Here is a 7,161-nt window from a genome sequence, read left to right on the forward strand (position 1 = left end):
ATTTTGTGTAGGCAGGGTGGACTACACAATGCTTTCGGCTCTTCTTACAATTTTATCTATTCTTTCTCTATCCCCATGTTATGGTCCACCCCAGCAAATGATTCCAAATGTTATAACACTTTGAACTAGTGACAAATATAACATATTAAGGATTTGTTTTGTAGCGTGAAAATAACCTGTTTTTAACAAAAACTATTTTCATGCAAATGCCAGTTCAGCTTGTTGTTAATGGTAAATCCTAGAATTTGTAGGTATCAACAATTTCTACAAATTGATTCTCAATTCTTAGTAACACTATGTGATTTTTTCTTAGTCGAAAATCAATTATCTCTCTTTTGTTTTTTGAACATTAAGTAAAACAATTTTATCCTCACACCAGTTTACAAATGTTGTCACCTCCACAAGGTAAGTAGACTCTGAGTCATGAATAAAACCCTGAATTACTGAATCATCTGAAAACTTAATAATTTTTGAATTGGCATAGTGAGCCTTGTAATCATTTGTGAGAGGGTTGGTGACAGAATACAACCCTTAGGGGCTTCCTTCTTTAATGTCTTTAGACTAGAAAAAATGTCATTTAGTTTTACATACTGAACTCTATTTATTAAAAATTGCAAAATCCAAACTATGATGCTGTTGCTCACATTTAAATCTAAAAGCTTTTTGCCATAATAGTTGGTTGAATTGTATTGAATGCAGAAGAAAAGTCAATAAAAAGGAGCCGTGCATATAATATGTTTTTCTCAAGGCGTTTAAAGATGTTATTACAATACATGCGTCCTCTACACTTCTACCTCCTTTACAGGCAAACGTGTGAATCTAACTTATCCATTACTCTATTTAAAAGAAATCGTAAAACGGACCTCTTGAACACTTTCATAACTATAGATGTTAACCCCATTGTCTAAGGTCATTTAAGCAATTAATATTCTTTTTCTTCGGAACTGGGATGATTTTAGAGGTCTTCCACAAATCAGGTATTGCTTTTTTCAAGCCTACCCATTGATGTCTGCAGTCACATTTTTGTTTTCTACGGTCACTCATGAAGAAACTCCGCCAGGAAAAGATTTCATTGGTCCATTCATCGCGATATTTCAAACTTTTGTTCTCGTGAGTTTTTGACCAAAGAGTGATCGGCTTTTTTAGAATCTCGACTATTCAACGATTGGTCGCTCCGACAGCTCACGTGCCAACAGCTATCAACTATGCCTTGAGTCACCGTCGAACCTTTTGACAATGGTCGTCTCGTGGTTGCGTTACAATGACCACCTTGATGAATTCATTAGCCAGTCGTCGGTTGATAGGTAAAAAGGCTAATTTATGTACTAGTTACATGTGAAACAAAGCATGTCACTGATCTTGTCTCATTGAATTATAAACAATGATATACATATCAAGAAATTCGGCCATTAATAAAACAGTTGATTTAAAGAAAGCTAGAGTAAGCAAAAGCAACTTTTAAAATCAAATTTACCCGTATATCAGTTATTTTTCAACAGTTTTTTTATCTGAAATAAAGACCAATGTTCATTTTTCATACTGATATAAAAAATGTCACTTCAAATTCTTAACATTAATTTTTACTATTAGTTTTTAGCTATTAGGCTGACTCAGAAAGGTGTCAATTTCTTTTTTTTTTTCAATAACATTAGTGTTATACCATAGCAGCATGTCGCGTCTTTGTTTTGGACGAATGACTAGAGAGCTTGTGATTAGTCCAAGACTTTGCGACCTTTAACTCACTATTATACAAAATTAGACGGTGGCTGAGGATCAAAGAGGGTAATATCTTTATTTACCAAACATTTTTCTCGGGGATAAAAAATACAAGGTAACAATTTCGCATCATAGAAAATAATTCTGAAGTTTCTGTCTCTTCATTACAATAATATTGATACCAAGAATGACAAAATCAGGTTTTAAAAAACCGAGATTTAAAGTATTCTTAATATTTTTAAATGTTGACAATAGTTGTCATCAAAGTCATTTTCCAGCACCAACTTTCTAAATTTTTGGTTCAATTTTTACCAAACTAAGTGCAATGTCAATGATTTCCACCCACAAATTGAATAGTATTCAAATCGCAATTTCTACAACCTTTCTTTTGTCGGCAAAATGATAAAAATTAAAGCTGAAAACAACCAGCGAAACTGACGAGCCTGTCATTTCCTTCACTGAGATTTGATTTTACTTAGCGAGTCCAGTCTTCACTAATACTCTCATGAATATTATTTGACCGTTGTCTGTTTTGTCGGGTTGAATCATAATTAACTCTTTAAGGTATAGACTGTGACCAGTGACAGCGAAGTTCAAATAAGTGGCATTCAGTTCAAATGTCGCTATCGACAAGTATTTGCCCGTTAAGATCACGACGGTCGCGTTAGGGACTATTCCGTTATATAGTTAAAATATAGACAACAAACTCGAGGGTGTCAATAGAGCTGGTCATTGTCTAGAGGTGGTCGTTATATAGAGGTGGTCACTTAGGCAGGTTTGACTTTATGTCTGTCTGTATGTATGTATGTATGTATGTATGTATGTATGTATGTATGTATGTATGTATGTATGTATGTATGTATGTATGTATGTGTGTATGTATGTATGTATGTAAGTATGTATGTACGTATGTATGTATGTATGTATGATGTATGTATGTATGTATGTATGTATGTATGTATGTATGTATGTAGTTGTATGTATGTATGTTGTAGTGTATGTATGTATGTATGTATGTATGTATGTATGTATGTATGTATGTATGTATGTATGTATGTAGTATGTATGTATGTATGTATGTATGTATGTGTATGTATGTATGTATGTATGTAGTATGTTGATGTATGTATGTATGTATGTATGTATGTATGTATGTATGTATGTATGTATGTATGTATGTATGTATGTATATGTATGATGTGTATGTATGTATGTATGTATGTATGTATGTATGTATGTATGTATGTATGTATGTATGTATGTATGTATGTATGTATGTATGTATGTATGTATGTATGTATGTATGATGTATGTATGTATGTATGTATGTATGTATGTATGTATGTATGTGTGTGTATGTATGTATGTATGTATGTATGTATGTATGTATGTATGTATGAGTTTACAATCGACAAACTCACAAGCTGTGTTAAAAAATTACCTAATGAAAAGTCACCCGGGGCAGACGGTGTCACCTATAAATATATAAAACAAAATATAAACAAACTGGCACCAATTTTTACGGCCATCTTTAACACCTGTTTAAAATATCAAAAAGTCCCCCCAGACTGGAAATACAGTATCATAACACTGGTACAAAAAAAGAATGGGAACAAGGACAACGCCGACGACTGGCGACCTATCGCCTTATTACATCTTCATCATCGTCATCGGCGTCATCATCATCATCATTATCGTCGTCATCAACACTAATATCATTATTACCTCTGGGACATTCTGTGGCAGAGTCTGAAACTTCACTGTTCAAATTAATACTCCAGATCTATACATTGTACATTATTTTAGGAAATGGTATTATGTCAATGAATATGTTACCCTTGTTACATTATCATGTATATTTCCTGAAAAAAACAATTTTGATATGTATGTATGTATGTATGTATGTATGTATGTATGTATGTATGTATGTATGTATGTATGTACGTACGTACGTACGTACGTATGTATGTATGTATGTATGTATGTATGTATGTATGTATGTATGTATGTATGTATGTATGTATGTATGTATGTATGTATGTATGTATGTATGTATGTATGTATGTATGTATGTATGTATGTATGTTATGTATGTATGTATGTATGTATGTATGTATGTATGTATGTATGTGTATGTATGTATGTATGTATGTATGTATGTATGTATGTATGTATGTATGTATGTATGTATGTATGTATGTATGTATGTATGTATGTATGTATGTATGTATGTATGTATGTATGTATGTATGTATGTATGTATGTATGTATGTATGTATGTATGTATGTGTGTATGTATGTATGTGTGTGTATGTATGGGGAGCTGCAAGGTCTGGGCCGGACGTCCCGCTTGCTGAAAGGAAATTGATGTGCATTTCGAACCCAACACCTCTCATTTCCAGGTGCATTGATTGCCGCGTAATCCTGTCTGACAGAGATTATTGCATATGGCCTCTCATGCATTATTGTGTCCATAACAGCACCTTCCCGTGGTGTTCCCCGTTTCTACTGAGTTTGTTATGGGCGCGACCGAGTCCCCGGCGGTATAACCGGGCTAGGGAGTAGGTGGGACCCCTTCCTCTTAAGGTGCAGGAGACAGAACCCACCGATGAGTGGTACACGCTCTGCTCCTCACCCACCCACCTCACACTCATTCTGTAGTGTGGTGTCCTCTGTATGTCCTTACTTTTCTTAATCTACCCCTATAGCTCATACTTGTTTCCTAATGCTGTAACTTTAACACTTCTATACTCCCTCTTTGGTCGACCTGTGGCCCGTGTCTTCTGTATGACTATCTGTGATTGATTGTAATCATGTATCCTTCTTAAAAAATTGAGATTTTTAGGGGAAAGGGCTGGTATCCCTTTGTTTTAGGCCCACAGAATCTCTCATCGACACAAATGACCCAGGACGTGACGATCCTCTGTTTATGAAATATGGCCCTTTAAGCAGAAAGAATAACTGAAATAGATAACTGCAAGCCAGGAAACAGTAGGTGGCGGGGAATGGGCGACCGTCAATCATGAAAGAGACTGTGGGAAAGACAAAATGAAGGCTACTTGACTAAACCCTATAAAAATTAATTATATGAGGAACATGCATCTGCAGTTCAACTCCTGATGTTATGCAGCTGACAAGGAATACAGGTTAGGGTGGGAAGACAGACCAGAGACTCCCCAGCATGCCATGACAAACAAAAGGAAAGCATACGAGCTCGGACGTCGCCTCGAAAAAGGTCCGCGCCAGACAGTGAGTACCCAGGCTGATCTGCGCGAAAAGTCAGCTACTGGGACAAAGAAATTCCACAAACATTTGAATATTTTACAAATTAACATTTGTGGAATCAGGAATAAAAAGACAGAGCTGAAGAAATTATTAAATGAAAAGGAAGTTCACATTGCTTTACTTCAGGAAACCCTGTATAAAAATAGCGATCCATATATTGCTGGTTATACATACTATACCTGCAAATGTGACGACTGCCGTGGTGTTATTACTTATATAAGAAATGACATCACGGGAGATGTTACTTCTAAACCATCACAGAACTCAACTGATGTACAGAAAGTAACCTTATGGCACCTAAATAAGAAATTTACCATTTACAACATTTACAACCCTCCACGGTGTACTATAAACCTAACAGATCTAAACAGTTCCCAATACAACAACACAATAATTGCTGGTGACTTCAATGGCCACTCTCCACTATGGGGATACAAAAATCTAAACAACACAGGAAAAGAACTAGAAAAGCTTTGCAATACAACCAACCTCACCATTTTACAAAATGCAGACTCAGTCCCGACCCTTCTTCACAGAGCTCATATGTCCCTGAGTCATCCCGATCTAACCATCATCTCCTCTGACCTTCTGAATTCTTGTCACATTAAAGTCCTGGATGAAATAGGCAGTGACCATAAACCAATTTTAACACAAATAACAGTTCAAACACAGAAGAAAACATTTGAGCAGAAATCCAAATGGAATTTCAAGAAAGCAAACTGGGATGTTTTCACAGCAACATTAGATGACCAGCTTCCAAAAATTACAGATTCATCAAGTGTAGAACATTTAAACGAAGCCCTCACCAAAGCCATTCTTGCAGCTGCAAAAGCAGGAATTCCAAGAGGTAGTCGACAGAACTACAAACCCTTCTGGAGCAAAGAAATTGAAAAAGCAGTAAATGCAAGAAAGGAAACAAGGAAAAACTTAGAGGAAAACAAAACCATTAAAAACAAGATTGAGTACAATAAAGCATCGGCAATTGTCAAAAGAACTATTAACAACGCTAAAAGAAAGAAATGGGCAGACACATGCGCTAAAATTGACCTCAATCAAAATGGGAAAAAAGCATGGGCCTTACTTAATAATCTTAACAATGAAACCCCGAAAACCAACCCAAAGCCCATGAAAACTACAGAAGGAACAATCGTAGATGACCAAAAAAAAGCCATGATCTTCAACAAACATTTTGCTTCAGTAAACAAGGCATCAAAAAGAAGTGAAAAGGACAAAAAATTGATTAAAGACCTTAAACATCAAGAAAAGGCCCCAAAAGCTATCTCATATCTGTTCAAAGAGGGCTTTACCATGTCAGAACTTCACAGAGCTATGAAAAAACTCAAGTTAAGGAAATCCCCTAGACCAGATAAGATACACAATGAAATGCTCCTGCATCTTAGCGTGAGAGGTAAACAGATGCTTCTCAAACTTATAAATCTAACATGGGAGACAGGAATAGTACCAAGGGGATGGAAAAATGCTATTATAATTCCAATCTTAAAGAAAGATAAACCACCCGACGAAACGAAAAGTTACCGACCAATATCTCTCACCTCATGTGTTGGAAAGATCGCTGAGAGAATGGTAAATAACCGATTATACTGGTGGCTGGAGACATGTGGCCTACTAAATAAATATCAGGCAGGCTTTAGGATAGGGCAAAGAACAGAAGATCAATTGTTTAGATTAAGTCAAAAAATAATTGATGGCTTTCAAGATGGAAAACATACAGTCGCGGTTTTTGTTGATCTCCAACAGGCCTATGACAAAGTATGGAGGAAAGGGTTGTTATCAAAAATGATGGACTACGGAATTGATGGAAATCTCTACTTCTGGATTAAACAATTTCTCAGTAACAGAACAATCCAAACAAAAATTAATAACGGACTGTCAAACAGAGAAGTATTAGAGGAAGGTCTCCCACAAGGATCCTGCCTCAGCTGTACTCTCTTTCTTATTTTTATAAATGATCTACCAGAAGTATTACAGACAGAAAAGGCCCTATATGCTGACGATTTAGTTATGTGGTATACTACAAAGCACCTACCAATAGCCTCCAATAGAATAAATGAAGATTTAGAAAGCTTAAACACCTTCTGTGATAAATGGAAATTAAAAGTAAATTGCAATAAAACAGTCTACTCTATATTTACTAAGAGC

This window comes from Berghia stephanieae, chromosome 5 (assembly GCF_034508935.2).
Source record: "Berghia stephanieae isolate SIO BIC M18660-M18661 chromosome 5, UCSD_Bste_1.3, whole genome shotgun sequence".
Taxonomy (NCBI): Eukaryota; Metazoa; Mollusca; class Gastropoda; order Nudibranchia; family Aeolidiidae; genus Berghia; species Berghia stephanieae.